Source organism: Varroa destructor, unplaced genomic scaffold (genome assembly GCF_002443255.2).
Source record: "Varroa destructor unplaced genomic scaffold, Vdes_3.0 BEIS01000001.1, whole genome shotgun sequence".
Taxonomy (NCBI): Eukaryota; Metazoa; Arthropoda; class Arachnida; order Mesostigmata; family Varroidae; genus Varroa; species Varroa destructor.
In genome coordinates, this window is record NW_019211454.1 from 23,711,057 (window position 1) to 23,721,013 (window position 9,957).

At 44.2% G+C, this 9,957-nt stretch overlaps 1 long non-coding RNA gene across 1 annotated transcript; it reads left to right on the top strand.

Annotated features, from left to right (window-relative positions):
• Window positions 1-280: 280 nt before the first annotated feature.
• Window positions 281-8,359, top strand: LOC147758410 (uncharacterized). Its single transcript, XR_015322877.1, has 2 exons — window positions 281-3,133; window positions 3,288-8,359. It is a non-coding gene; the product is annotated as an uncharacterized LOC147758410 (long non-coding RNA).
• The last annotated feature ends 1,598 nt before the right edge of the window (window positions 8,360-9,957 follow it).

A 9,957-nucleotide genomic window follows, 5' to 3' on the forward strand; every position in this document is an offset into this window, starting at 1 on the left:
TTTTTTCCCAAAGTTAGTATTTTTTAATAATTTTATCTCTTTTTTTTGGTGTTTGCTGCTCCTGTTTGACCACGCTGTTACCAAATACGTTCGCCATACGACTCTTGTTACTGCTACATTTTCCGTACTTAGCCAGTGCACATTGACATATTAATTCACCAATTTTATTTGGATCCTCTTTTTTTTTGTACATTTATATATTCTAGCACATCTTGACCGATGTTCCCATCCCATGTGATATAGTTTCTATTTATTTCGAGTAAAATAGTAAGTTCGAAAAATTACAAATATTTTCGCTTGAAGTGCAAAAAAAAACGGTCTTCTTTGGACATCTCATATAAACAATGATAGCATTAGAATTTGTTGTAAGTAGTAGTCAAAAGTGGAGATAACGATTCTGTTTTAAAAAAGCCTTAAATGAATGAATGTTAACATATACATATATATATATATATATATTGGCAACAACGAATAAATATTCAAGTAACCTCGATACAAATAAAATTTAACTAACGTACCGGGTACAATTGTGAAAGTATAATTTACAAGATATGACTCGAAGGATCCGCCTGTGTCTCATGATGCTCAGCCTACGCCCGGTACGATGAAGCTCGACACCGGCCTTCATGTGTCCTACCCGAAAAGGGTCGAAAGCTTTAAAATTTCGGGCCCTAAGGCTTCCACCGGTCTTCAAGCCGCCTGCCAGCTGATTTCACAGATTCTTCTTGTGATTCCCGTCCTCGAGGTCGCACAGTACAACTAGCAAGCAGCACACGGGTTGCTGGTCGCCAGCCGTTTTCAGTAGGTATATGCTTTGTGCCTCGAACAAGGTTGTATTTTCACCACGAGATCGAGGCAGGAGACCGGTATTGCTGCTTCTGCTCTCTAGCGATCGTCCAGCCCTTCTCTCCCCTGCTGAATTTTGATTTGGGTTCTCTATGCTGGTGTGACTGCTTTTACCCCACATGGCAGTCAGCTCGGCTCTGCAAATGAGTTTCAGCTTCTGCAGTTCGATGCATTCATGTATATATAGAGTCTATCTGCTCTCGAACGCCGACGGTTCTTGTCATCTTTCTGCCGGATCCCTCATGGAGATCTCATCAGAGAGAGACTCGACGGATCAACAGAAGTTGCATTAGTTCCTCCGTTTCGAGCACTGCCGAACGAAGTCTTCAGCTGCCCAAGCTCTTGCTGTTGCTCAAAGGTGCACATAGAAATATCTATGTTATTTGATGGCGGATGAAAGATTTTCCGACAGCCTTCCTTCATGAAGCCTTATCCGTAGGATCATTCACGGTGCTACTAGTGTTGGAGACGCCAGCTAGCCAGCCAATCCTGTGGCTTCTGCTGGTTGCGTGTCTATGAGAAAATAGGCGTACTTGGACCAGACGACTACACAGCACACCGCGGCAAGCAGCGGAGCTCACAGAGCTCACTCGCGCTCCCGAGAGTGCAGAGAGGCCTGAGAGCAGCGAATTCAAGCGGGGAATAGCAGATGCTCCAGAAGCCAGCCAGCCAGCTACACATAATAATACAATGGAACTCGTTCGAGGCGCCTCTTCATCTTACTTCGCAAGCTGCTCCTCCTGTTGCTGTTGTGAGGCTAAAAGGAGAAGGCCTCCCCGCCGTTGCCTCGTTGGAGGCTAGCAACGTTGAGCCTCAATATAGGACAGAAGCAGAGATCTGCCGACTGTGTATAGACAAAGGGACACGAAGGCTTCGAGAGGCGGGTTCTCACGTTGGCCTGTCTCCGTGCTGGTTTGTGCGAGCCTAGCACTACTAACTTCGCAGGGGGAGCAACGCAGATACTATGACAAACAGATGACCTACAGCTTCAGCACTGAAGCTCAACCTTACGAGCTTCGACTATTCGAGGCCTACGCCACAGTACGAGCAGGGTCAGTCCAACCAACATGACTGCGCCAGCGTGACCCATGGGGCCGTTTGCTTGTTTGCCGCGAACTTTTAACAGAAATTCCATTCCACGCGTGTATATGCACATATGCGGAAGTTCTTAGAACCGGTTATTTGATTTGTCACAGGCGGAAAATGAGTTACATACATCGGTAAGCATCGTATGCTGCTGTTCTGGAAAAACGAGTGAACGGGAGAAGTACATATTCGATCATCTGGAGTCATGCGTTAGTACAAATGCAAACAACGTTTTGCTATATTTGGTTCAGACGTAACTGACGCTGGTCGTCAACTCACTGGCTTGGCCTAGCATGAAGGTAACGAAGGGGACGCTGCTTCGAATCCTGCCGATAGTACAGAAACGTTACACAATTTGTAGATATAAACAAAGCATCATTGAATTCAGCTATCTTGTTAACTCTTTTTTTGTTGACGATTTTTATTGGTTTTTGTATAACCTTTTTGCATGCTTTGCAGGTGTCGTCTCTGAGAAATAAATTAAACTTTGAAAACTTAAATCTGTCACAGTTATTGGATTTCACGGCCGAATTAATTTCCAGACCTCTACTTAACCCGCTTGCAGAAGTGTTACGTGAACCGAAAAAGCAATTATTTTCGTTTTTTTGCCGAATTTTTGAAGTCTGTATAGAGTCATTCTGTATAGAGCAAATTAACTAATGAAGTGTTTAATCAGAAAATGTAAAAAAATGCGTTTGTTCGAAACCAAAATAGGCCTTTGTGACTTCGTAGATTTCTAATTTTGTCGAGAACCATTGATGTGTAAGAATTTTAGCTGACTAGATTTCTTGAAAATAGCTTTAGTTTTCAATCGTGAAAAAAGTGAAATATAATTGAATATTATGACGAAATATTTGATCTGCATAAACAGTTTTGGGTAGATTTTACCCACTTCGATATAAATCAAGTAAACGCTCATTTTTCCGAAAATGTTTTTTACTAAATTTTCCCGAACCTATTTTGGATCGCAACGATTTAAAGTACTTTTAATCATGCACTGTGTTTATTCTGTTACATAGGATAGGCCAGTGGCCTATGGTCGTTTCGCTTATGAACAAGCGGTCAATAGAGGCTTGATGACATCGCAGAATTTGCATTTTGCGTTGACGAAAAGCCGTATTTCGAGCGGCCACTTGTATTCTAAAAGCACATATCGATGAAAAATCTACCCCGCAAAACGATTACGCTTTACTACGAAAATGTGAGTATTCAGCAAGTATTTTATTTATAAAAAATTAATGTACAATGAATGTGCCATCGGGCCGGCTTTCTTGAACATGACAATGGAATGGCCGGCCAGTCAGCCACCACCAACTTCTGGCGTAACTTAATACAAACTCGATTGTGTATTGCAGTGAAAATATTGGATACAAACAGCTTTTGAAGTTATCAAGACGTTGCTACGTCGAGTGGGAAACAATGTCCTTAGAGAAGCTGATCTCGATGTGCGGCGATGATGTCGAATGACCCTGCCGCTCTTGCGAATTGGCCTTTCAAGATTTTTCGTTTGCGACTTCGCGAAGAACAGAGGCAACGCTGGAAACGACTCGAAATACTCTTACTCGTCAGAGAAGTTGATGCTAAAGCGCGCACGGCAAAATTCACACACGCTCACTGGGGATACATTTGACAGATAGTGTTTTAAGTTAACTACGACTAAGTTAAAACGACTAAGTTAACTTATCAAAATTGGTAGAAGAAGTCATTCCATTAACATTGGCTAGACGCCTTTAGTGCGTCGTCTGTAAGCGTGGCTGGCGTAGACAGTAACCGCTATTTAAATAGATATAGTTGTCTTTCACCCGCTCTAAAATAGTACTGTTTTATCCTAGCGATTTATAGATTTACAGCAGTGAAGTAAATTGCGAACTAAGCCTTTTAAGTGGTTTTCTGATACGTTCGTTTTCGTTGACAGCAAGGGGTCGAATACCATATCGGCGTCTGTCTATGTAACGCAATAAAATTTCGATCTTTCGTACTCCGTCGTTTAATCTCGTCGGTTATCGTCATATTGCCAGCTAAATATACAACGAGAAATCGACAATGTAAATATGCCAATACGAGCAAATAGCTCGAGAGCCAGATTTCTATAACATGGAGTCATTTACTCCATGTGCTATACGCACTTCCCTTTTCAATCCCCGCCACCGTTGCCTCAACGGCGATACACATCGATCGAGAACTGGTACCTAGCATTTGTCTCCTATCTGCATAGTACTACTATTGGAGGTACGGCTTGTAGCTACGAGAATTGGATCTACCTAGCGGTCGGCACAGCCCAACAAAATGACTCGGTTGTCTAGCCTAACCTGGCATCAGCCGCAACCTATTGAAGGCATATGAGTACACACAAAGAGTAAATGTATTGATATTTGAGCAGCACACTAACATGGGACTCCTCGCGCAACCTCGTCGCAACAACAACAGCGGCAGGAAAGACTCGAAACAGCCGGAACAAGGGTTGGCATCAGCATGATCAACACGATCGGCACCAGCATCAGTATCGTTCGGTCCCAACCATTACAGGACCTTCCCTCTGCCAGCTGGCAAAAAGAGTACTCACACTCCAGCAGTTACGATGGCGACGACAACGGCCGATGCCGTCAGGAGACAGCTACGGCGACTGCGAGAGCTTCTGTTGCTGTTAGGTAGCTGGTGAGGTGCTGGACGAGTGCTTCTCATTAGAGCTACCTATCTACTTCTATCGAAGCATGGATGTGCAGTATTAGATACACACTTATTTCTGGCCCTAGGTTTTTAGGCCGCCGAGAACTCTGTCAGCAGTCAGCTATCGTAGTCTAGTTTGAAGCCTACGTCTGTCGCTGCTGCTACTGCTTCTGCAGCTCTTTCCACTCCTGTTGCTTGTGGCCTTTGTCGAAGCCTGGTGAACTTGTCTAGAGCCTGCCGTACAAACCATTGAAAGCTGCCCCGAAGCTGGCGTAGTCTGCGAGGTATTGAAGAGTGCTTCTGTCGCTGGCGTTATTGCTGCATGCATAAAACCACCATTGCTACTGCTATCATGGCTGTGAAGTTCATAGCTGTTCGTATTGAGCATGCTAGTCTTTGAGCCTCAGTTCGTGATCCTGTTCAGCAGCAGCTCACGCAGCGGCAATTGGCAACTACTAGTGCCACTAGGTCTTCGCACTTCCTTCGCGCCGCCGCCGTCACCACCCCAGACGCCTGAATGCCGTAGCAAAGTATCATTCTCGTTCACCCGCAGCAGACGTCGCCCGACCGCTCTCGGACTGATTCTCGGTTATGCGCCTGTAGCGGCATTTACAGTCGCTAGTTTCTTCCGTTCACACGGCAGCCCATTCACGAAGAAAGGCTCAACCGGCCACAGCCAAGCTGAAGAGCGTTCAATACGAGAAAAAAATAAGGGAAGGAATAGGGCGAACTCCTGCTGGCCGCTGGCGTGTGTGTGGGTAAACATCGTCATCGCCTGTGTACGCCGACGACAACAGGAGCTACGACATTACAGCTAGCACCGTCGGGGGCGCTGGTTGTGTTTTTTCTTTCGAAAGGAAAAGGTAGATTAAGAACGCTAGTAGGAAAGCAAAACCTACTTTACGCGCACGTTGTCTACGTATATAATATACACCGGAACGTACCCGTTAGCCCCGTTCTGATGTCATTAAAGTCTGTCGCTATGGGAAACACGGTTTGGTAGGTAGTTAAGAGTTATAGAAAGATATGTACGAGGCTAGGAACATTTTTGTATTTGAGTTTAGGTCGAATAACGCATTATATATTTAGCAACACTCTTCACTCTGAACTGTGACTTGTCTAGTATATTCTCACTGAGTACTGTCTATTGGAGACAGAGAAATACACAGTGATGGATACTACGCATAGTGACTCTTAAACGTCAAGCAATTTAGACGGCTATTAGCCGGATGAATGAAAGATCTCAAAAGCTTTTTACAAGTTGATTCCATGACTAGGAAATAATAGGAATCTTCACTAATTCGAACAAATTAATAGATAGATAAAAAAAAAAAGGGGGGGCCCTCCATTTAAATACTAACGCTACCACAAATTACATATTATTCATTTGAAATAAGCATCATAGACGCCACCTCTACGTTACAAAGGTCATCCGTATTGCGTTATTTTACGCTTTTATGATAGTAATTTACATTATGTAGATGATTTACCATTCATTTACAATTATTCAACCATTTATTCTATGCTAGACGAAGATTGATTGAAGTAATAAGTGATTGCCGCACCTCCCTGGACTAGCCCACTGTGAGTACCTTACGGAAAGACGGCATCGGGACGTCCGGTAGGTCGGAACGATAATGTGACAAAAGTAACAGGACGAATGAATTCGATAACCTTGCAGGCTTCATGGCGCCTGGTTCGTTTGTTGGCCTCGCCGGAAACCTTAATGAACTTCAAGCTAATAAAATTGCTACGTTTAAGATGAACCGTACTTTTTCTTCGTGGTTATAGATAACTCTGGCATGCGCGAGTGCTATTGTGGCGTAAGACCTAGAGTTTGTTACTGCGAACAGCGATCCAACCTTTGCCATTCAATGGACATTTATAGCAATGTATGTATGTGTATAAATAGAATATAAAAGTGTCATGGATTGCAAAATAGGACACCCATAACCTAACTACTCTTCTAGAGAAATCTTCGGATAAATTATGCCATAGATGTATAAGAAACAAATGTAAGTTCTATCCATCATCTCAGCTAGAGTCTTCAGATCAGTGCGAATGCATGCACGTATGGTATAGCAAAAATGACTATCGTGAAATTTCGTTTCACCACTGAGCACTGAAGTATATACAGGTCTCACGGCTAATCCGTTATGACTCCCGTTGTTCTTATTTTCCGCATGCTTAGTGGCCTAAACTTGAACATGGCCGAGTAAGTTGCTACTTCAAGCTGGCACTTGGTTAATGTCAGATGTGGCAAGGCAACCGGGTTTTTATTACGGAATAGGCATTTTATTATTACTCTCATAGTTGCTCGTTCGCAATTTAAGTTTGTCCCTGTATCTGAAATCTCTACCAGCCTTCACTGTACGAGGAGAACCAACTTTCACTATATGCATGTTTCGTATAAAAACTTGTTGGAAATTATCAATGGGCCATTGGTCTATAGAACAACACTTTGTGTATCAGATCGGATCAGTTCCAATTAAAATGGGCACCAATTCAGTTTTTGACATCCGAGTATTAACTGCTTTACCCTTCTTAGATGTCTCAGCTAAATGGTTTACGAAACAGTAGTAGAATTATACATGATGGCTTCTTTTTGCTCTTTTTAGTCTTACATTTGCTCGATGTTGCGCTCGCTGATAAATGTTCCCTGTGGAGTAGCTCGGTAACTGGTTACGGATACCTATTAACATACATACATTAGGCAAGGTCCAGATGGACAGGGATGTCAAGCAGTCAAACCTTGACATTCTGTCAGTGACCCGCTTGCCGGCCCCTTTAAGCGGAACTCGACTAGCGTAGCAGAGAGGCAGAACGAAAGAAGTTAAAAGCCGAGAACGCCACACGGTCGGGTGATTGGAGATTCCGACGATTAATAGGATCGTTGATCGGTGCCGACCCGCCTATTGTTCCCTTCTACTGTTATTTTTGTCCATCTCCATGACCACACGCGGAGTCTAAATTCCCAGTTGTGAATACGCGTCCTGTACGTGCTTTATACAGGACACCCGTGCCCTGTACACGAAAAGTTGGATCTGAGCGAGCCACAGTGTCGCTGTTGCATTGAAATATTATTGGACCCTGCATGAACTAGCATATGCCACGGTCGTAGATATCTCTACAGCAGTTGGTGCAATTATGGGCACGCCACAACGCACGGTGTGGCACATCTCGGCGTACGGACGTGTCTTGAAGAACAAGTGCGTATTATGAAATAGCGCGCTCTCTTTTGTGAGACAATGGAAAAACAACCGCATATTCCATAAATCGTTTCCTAGTTGTCGAACTGTGCTAACTATGCATTCTGGCATCAAAACCAGTTGTGGAATGAACAAACCTCATTAGAGACTGTATGAATTTATATTACCAAGTAGACCTGAAGAGACCGGTGAGGAATGGCGGCAATTTAGGACCCAGTGTTCGTGAGCAGTTGAAATGGCCGGTCATGCAATCCAGCGGCCATCGAGGCAACCAGCAGAGGCCTTCGCTTCGTCGACGGATCTTTTAGAAGCAACGATTATCGCTGGTCGGCCATCGCCTCGCCTCTCATTCAGCTGCCTTGAAGCTTCGATAGGAGTAACAGCAGCCGCAGCGGCAGCTCGGTTTGGTTTGTTCTCAGACAAAGGATAGAAATGACGACAACATCGACAGGGAGGATAAAAGCGTCTGAGGAGAGCTCGCTCGCTCGCTCGCTCGCTCGACTCCATCCGTAACTGCACACATACATTCGTATACAAACACATGCAGCATACGCACAGTTGAGCGGGATAGGGCAGACAGACAGACAGGCAGGGAGCTGGAGCGCCAGCAGGCAACATATGTTAGTGCCGTGTTCTGCACGCGGTTCTCCCGTTGGGTACGCGCGGCGGCGACGGCGGCGGCGGCGGCGGCGGCGGCAGCGGCGACAGCAGCCGCAGGGTCGAATTGCCGTTGTTGTTTCGTCTGATCTGAACAGGATAGAGCAGCCGCGCAAGAACAGATGGTCGGCCAACAGTCAGGTAGGTTAGCTGGCTTTCTCTCTTCCTATTTGGCTGGTTCGCTGACTGGGCTTCTCTCGCACTCGGTCGATAGCAGAGGTAGCTCAAGAGAAGCATCGAAGTGTCACCGCCGCCGAGCGGCTCCCATAAGACCAGCCACAGCAAATACAGCGTATAGAGTCGGCAATCAAGAGATGCAGTACTATATGTACACAGACGACATCCATGTATAACTCGTAGCCTTCAGATAGGGGTGCCTTCCTTCACTCGACTAGACGCGACTTGCCGCCGGATGCAACGCCAAAGCTGAACAGCAGGAACAGGCAGTAGTTCTACTCGCTCACCGGGACTCATTCGGATCCTCTCGATACACCGCGCTCACAGCTCCTCATAGATATGTATTACGATGACCGTGGTAGTCGCTGGCTGCAGTGCATTAATACTACTGGTGTTCCTTACTGCACAACCGCACGCTTTGTTCTGTGGATCTATTTGGCTCATCCTCCGCATGTAATAGATAGTTTTATTACTCGTCTGTTGCGTATATATACACACAAGAGGTGCAATATATATATATATAGATATAGGATATACAAAAGGTACGCTAAAGGTCTCCTGAACAGTTTCCATTTCACAGATTCTCAAGGAGCAGGAGATTTATTTCCATACGGGATATGTTATCACAATGGTGTACGTTATAATAATCCAGTATTCAACCGTCTTACCCAACTAACAGATGATTTCTTAGTATTTTGCGTGCGTCGTTGTTATCAAGTTTGATCTGAAATGAAAAAAAACAAACTATATTATTTCATACACTAACTCTATGGCATTATATCATCATTTTAAAGGTATAACAGTGACGCTATTGGGCTAGTACTATCGTAAATCAACAGTGATTTTATATATCGCCTACTAATGTACAATGCCAATCAGCTTTTGAGACAGGCCATACATATACGAAATACGGGGCTCGATAAACGGAAGTTTGCTTAACGCCATTTATTGAAAACAATCGGTGTTATTGAAGTGTGAAAAAAAAAAGGGATACACTTTTATAATCTAGCCAAATGGGCCTGCGGCAATTTATTTACTTCGGAACAAACATTAATTGAATACATGGTAGGCTGAACTGGTGGCTGGACTGTATTATAGACCATGAGAGAGAAATGTCTAATCAAACAAAGTGAAAGGGAGAATATTCCGTTTTGTTAGAAAGCTGTGGGTATAGCTAGAGAAGCCGATGCTCTATGTTATGTTGGATTAATCAAAACTCTTGAAGGTGAAAAGAATAGGAAGAGCGTTAGTTCCGTTCCTCCACCGCACTGAAACCTGTGTAATGACCGTACTTATAACGTATTATAGGTAATTA